Here is a 6,382-nt window from a genome sequence, read left to right on the forward strand (position 1 = left end):
ACTGCCTAACTGAACTCCTAGTCTAGACTAAGGCATCACCTTCCAGCCAACACTTTTTTAACGTCTGTGTGTCAAAGAATACATACACAAGTTTAACGTCTTTGTGCAAGACTATATTTGTGTGGTGGTAGTGTGTTCGTGTGTGAGAACTGAAAAATGAATTCACTAGAAAGGTGTTCTCACACACTAAGGGAGGTGAAGCTTCTAATTTAAGTTGATATAACTTTGAGTGTTCCCTAAACTGGGCGGTTGCTTCCTTGTAAGCTGATACGCGATATGCGTGCCCTTCTTTTGTTTTTACCACACTCTTTCTAGTGTTGTATGGTTTTTCCACACTTTCGAGTCTTCACTGATCTTCTATTTATAGGCGGGAAAACTGATCGTACAGTGAGACCTAGTAATTGTATCTGTTGCATTTTGAATTCGTTCCTTGGACTCTGTGTCTCGACTTTTTTACTTCCCTTCTGAAGCGTTTGTCTTTAATGCTCTGATGCAATGTTCATTATTTTTCTTTGACTGGACAATTGCTTTGTACCTTTGTGTATAGCTGGAATCCACTGAATGAGTTTGTCTTCATCTACAACTGAAAGATTCTTAACTGACGCTCCAACTAGTCAGCTGAACTGATCTTCAATTGGGCTGGTGAAATCAGTTGACTCGTCAGTTGAACTGATTTTACTCTCGATCAGTTGAACTGATCAGCTGGGTTTCTTCATCAGTTGAACACTCCTTCGGCTAGCTTGGCTTCTGAGGTTCTCCTGCTGAACCACCTATCAACTGAACAATCAGCTGAGTTCACCTGATATGGTTTGTGCGAACAGTTGGGTCTTCAGTTTGCGAATGTAAACAGCTCGTAACTGATCCTAGCTTCTGCACACTAAGGTAAAACATTAGTAACACAGAATAACAAGTTTTGTTAACATCATAATTAAGATTTCGAACTTGTAAAGTTACACAAAGAAGCTTTTTGGACACTTTTGGCACCATTAGTGGGTCCGGTATGTGAATTTTAGGAACTGTTAGAATGTGTTTTAGGGTGGTAAAGTTTTTGGAAAAATTTTGTTAAGTTTCGGGTCGATTCGGGTTAAAACTGGGACCCGGTCCAAGTTTTAAAACGAATCGATTAAGTTTTGAAAATTACTCGAGTTTACGTCTAAGAAATACTTTTAAAAATGTTTTGAGGTTTTTTAAAAAGTTCGGTAAATTTTGGGTCGAAATTTAGAGGTCCAGGGGAAAAATGGTCATTTTGCATCCGAGTCGAGATATTAGCTCTCGCAGGGCCCTGAGCACAAATTTATCATGTTTTTAAATATTTATGCATCACGTATATGATTTTTACATAATTATGAAAATACGTGCATGCTTGATTTCAAGGAAAAAAATTACGTATATGCATGATTTTATTAAGTGATGAATATGATGACATTTTTTAAATGATGGGAGTTGGTAGTGATTAATACGATACGATGACACAATGACGTGTAAGGCTAGGGCTCAGTGGACGAGTAATGTTATCGCTGTTGTCCTCATCGTCGGGTACCTCGGTTACACGTAGATAGATCCATCGACTTACATGATAATATGAAAGTCACAACTGATGAATGTAATTCAAATTAAGAAAATGAACACGTATATGTTTATATGATGATATGTGCTATCATAATTATTAAATTTTGACAGGTTACGATTATGCATACGTTCTTCCATCATCATGAAATTTATGTTGAATACGGTATTTTTCACTGCTGCATGATATGTATATGTATTTGATATCAGGGTACATGTGTGTTGAGTTTTTAGACTCACTAGGTGTGAATGATACAGGTGAGCATGTCAATGAAGGGACATGAGGTGCCGAATTCTGAGTAGACAGGGCTGGATGTGCGCATACGACCCGAGGACCACACTTTTCTGCACATCACGTTTTTATGAGTTTGAATGGACATGAACATTGATACGTCGATTTTATTATGGTGATAATTATCAGGATGTTACCTTGAATTATTTTTACGTACGCATATTATGGTCGTGTCGCCAAGTTTAAACGGCAATATTTTACTTGTCAGATATTTTAAAACCGCAGCATTTTATCAGGCGATTGGTTACAATTATTTTTAAAAGGCATATTTTTCAGCAGTCCTGCATTAATGCATTTAAATGGGATTTTCGTGTATTAGTTTTAAAAAAATTAAAAATTTCTAATAGTTTTTTAAATTAGTAGACATCACAGTTGGTATCATAGCAATGGTCCTGTATAGGGTTGTGCCACCGCCAGCTTCTGCAGCTTAGTCTTCAAGCCTCAAGTCTGTAAGCTTTAAATGTTTAAATATTTTGCTACTATCACCTGCATGATTACCTGATATATGTTTTTCGGTGATTTACGATTCATGTTTAGCTACTTTCATGGTTAAATGTTTTAAAAACTAGATTAAATTGCATTATTGGTTATATTTAGAATCTGGACTATATTCAGATATTATGCTTCCAGACGAGCCCCCAGTGCAGATTGTCAGGATTATATTCCTGGAGGCGGCAGAGGCCCTCCACCACCACCGCCGATGGATGCAGCTACCAGTGTACTGGAGGGTATGGCTAGACTTATGGAGCAGGCCCAGCAGGCACAACAGGCACCCCGACCGCAAGCTGATGTTTATGAGCAGTTTAGACGACTCAACCCGAAGGAGTTCGGGGGTACCACTGATCCATTCTTGGCAGATGGATGGATTCGATCGTTGGAGCTGCACTATGAGTATCTGCAGATGAGAGATGGCGACCGTGTCAGGTGCGCCATATATATGTTGAGGGATGATGCATCCCTATGGTGGGAGGGAGTCGCTCATGCAGTAGACTTGGCTACTTTCACGTGAGATAGGTTCAAGGAGATGTTTTATGACAAGTATTTCCCAGCTGATGTTAGGGATCGCTTGACGAGGAAGTTTATGGGTCTCCGATAGGGGGACTCGACTGTGGCGGAGTTCATCCGCAAGTTTGACAGGAGCTGTCATTTTTTTCCCTCTCATCGCTAGAGATGCCACCCAGAAGCATAGGCATTTCATGGATGGGCTGAGGTCGAATTTGCGCCGAGACGTGATGTTTATGAGACTGGCTAGTTATGATGAGGCGACTGGGTGTGCTTTTCAGGCAGAGCAGGCCCTAAGAGACATAGACTTCGAGATGCAAAGGAAGTGGAACCAGGCCCAATCCAGTTCCCAACCGCAAAAGAAGCAGTATATAGGGCCGCCGAGACAGCAGGGGCAACAGAAGCCCCAGGGTCAGTTCAGGGGGCTAGGACTGCAGCGGCCACCTCATGCACCAGGGGTCCCAAGCCGGAGAGAGGACCGACGTGCAAACAGTTCAACAAAATTCACTATGGTAAATGCATTTGGGCCCTTCATATGCTTCGTATGCAAACAGGAGGGGCACAAGGCGGCTGATTGTCCTCAGAACAAGAGCCCCACTACTGGCAGGGCATATGTGATGCATGCCAGGAGGGTGAGGCTGAGGCGGAGCCAGATTCTACGTTGATCACTGGCAACCCTTATGTCGAAGATTTTAATTTATCGCTTAATTGCATGGGTTATATGTTTGCTATGAGAATTAACTTGTGGGATTGATAACATAGAGTAAATTAGGACGCATGCTTTATCCAGTTGGCTTTAAGGATTTACTTGCATGATTTGAGAAATTTAAGGACCTGAGTGTAATAACTGATAATACGAGGACCCTAATTGCAAAAAAAAAAACGAGATTTTTAGGGGACTATTTTCGATGTTTCTAAAAAATTGTAGAGATTTAATTTTAGGTTCGAGAATCTTACGGATTATAAGGGGACTAAATTCGAAAGTCAAATTGCAAATTTTGAAAATTTTCATAGGTCCAAAATGTAATGTTCGAAACTCTAAGGGCTAATTTTGAAATTTTTGAAGCTTAATTTTTCCATTTTTGAAGAATATTTGGGTTAAATCGATGAATTTTGGGGAGTACTTTGGATTAATTCAGTGATTTTTCGAGGATTTTGGGATAATTACTGGTAAGAAATTTCTTAAGTTTCAACGCGATCAGATTTGATGGTATGTTTTGTCGCAGCAAGGATATATATGTCAGGTGTAGCCACGCAAGCATTGCTAGATTCAAGAGCTACACATTGGTTTATATCTGAATCGTTTGTCCAGCGACTAGAAATCATACCAGTGGCGATGAATTCAGGATTCAGGGTATCGATTCCATCTGGGGATCTGATGTTCCCTTCTCAGATAGTAAGAGGATTGGAACTTCGGTTGTAGAGGTATGCAGTACAGACAGATTTGATTGTGCTACCGTTGCCAGAGTTTGCTATTATTCTGGTTATGGACTGGCTTTCGTCGAACAGAGCTATCATAGACTTCCGACATAGATCAATATCTGTCCGATCGCCCAGCGGTAAGCCGTTTATTTTTGAGGTAGCCATACACCAGCAGATGCCGCACATCATTTCCTGCATGTGTGGCAAGGAAGCTCATGAAAAGAGGCTGCCAAGCGTTTTTGGCCAGTCTAGTATCAGTGACAGAGCCAGTCAGTCAGATGCTCGAGGACGTTGATGTAGTCAGAGAAGTTTCCCAGTGTTTTCCCTAACGATGTTTCAGGCATCCAGCAGACAGAGAGGTGGACTTCTCTATCAAGCTCATGCCAGGTAACGTCCTTATCTCTAAGACACCCTTTCATCTAGCACCTACCGAGATGAAAGAACTGAAAGACCAGATATAGGATTTGCTAGATAAAGGATTCATTCACCCTACAGTTTCTCCATGGGGTGCACCGATACTGTTCGTTAAAAAGAATAATGGTAGCATGAGGCTTTGCATTGACTACCAAGAGCTGAATAGGGTCACAGTCAAGAACAAGTATCCATTGCCGAGGATCGAGGATTTTTTTGATCAGCTTCAGGGAGTATCAGTGTTATCAAAGATAGATCTTCGATCCGGATACCATCAACTGAAGGTGAGAGAGTCTGATTTGATGAACGCGTCAGTGATCTTAATGGATCTCATGAATCGCGTGTTTCAGCCATATTTGGATCAGTTCGTCATAGTTTTCATTGACGATATTCTGATCTATTCGAGGAGTAGAGAGGAGCATAGCCAGCATTTGAGGATCGTACTGCAGACTCTACAAGACAGACGGTTGTATGCCAAGTTCAGTAAGTGCGAGTTCTAGCTTGACAGAGTGGCATTCTTGGGCCACATTGTCTCTCAGGATGGTATTGAGGTGGAACCTAGTAAGATCGAGGCAGTCAGAGATTGGACAGTGCCTAGGAGCGTGACAGAGAACCGTAGCTTCTTGAGATTGGTTGGATACTACAGGAAATTCATTTAGGGCTTCTCTTTTATTGTGACGCCTATGACCGCCTTGTAAAAGAAGAATTCCAAGTTTAATTGGGGATCTGTGTGCCAGGAGAGCTTTGACCGGTTGAAGCAAGCATTGACCACGGCACCAGTTTTAGCAATGCCATCATGGCAGGGAGAGTTTGTGGTTTACACAGATGCTTAGAAGCTCGGTTTGGACGCGGTTCTGATGCAGCATAACAGAGTTATAGCCTACGTGTCCAGACAGCTGAAGGTCCGTGAGAAGAATTATTTGACTCATGACCTCGAGCTAGCAGCAGTGGTATTTGTCCTAAAGATTTGGAGACGTTATCTGTATGGGGAGAAGTGCAGGATTTTCACTGATCACAAGAGTCTGAAGTACTTCTTCAGACAGAAAAAGCTGAACATGAGTCATCTGATCCAATGTTCTCTTCAACAAAATATTCATGAAGTTTCCATTATCAATAAATATCATTGCCACGTCGTAATTGGCAATGGTGGTCATCACCAAGAATGCATCATTATGTGGAGCCACAACTGCCTCGGATGTCTTCCGGCCCAAAACTGATTATGAGATCTTGTGGTAAGTCTGCATCCCCACATATCGCAAAGTTCTCCAACCTTCTTCCGTGTGATTTCCGAGCTCGCCCGAAGTCCCCATCGGTAGCACCTCCCGAGATCATATGAATCATTCCTCTCGTAGGAGAGTTGTCATCGTTCATTCTCCTCCTTGGATCGGCAGGCTCTTGAGGCATCTTGACCCTGCCACTCCTTTCTCGGCTCTACTATCCTATGGTTTTTATCCTGGGAGGGCCCTTACCTCGCCTAAGGGACAGGCGAGACATTGGGCGACTCCTGGATGAGGATCCCTCTTGTCTATCGGGAGGAGGCAATCTAGCATCATTTTCAACCCACTGCACTTTTTCCCACCTTCCTTCTGTCTCTATAACCTTATCTCGATTCCTATTCAAAGGTACGTGGGAGGAGAATTGTCCTTTACCTCTAGCTTTATCCTCTTCTCTTTCACCCACACCTCTCTT

Source organism: Primulina tabacum, chromosome 3 (genome assembly GCF_025594145.1).
Source record: "Primulina tabacum isolate GXHZ01 chromosome 3, ASM2559414v2, whole genome shotgun sequence".
NCBI lineage: Eukaryota > Viridiplantae > Streptophyta > Magnoliopsida > Lamiales > Gesneriaceae > Primulina > Primulina tabacum.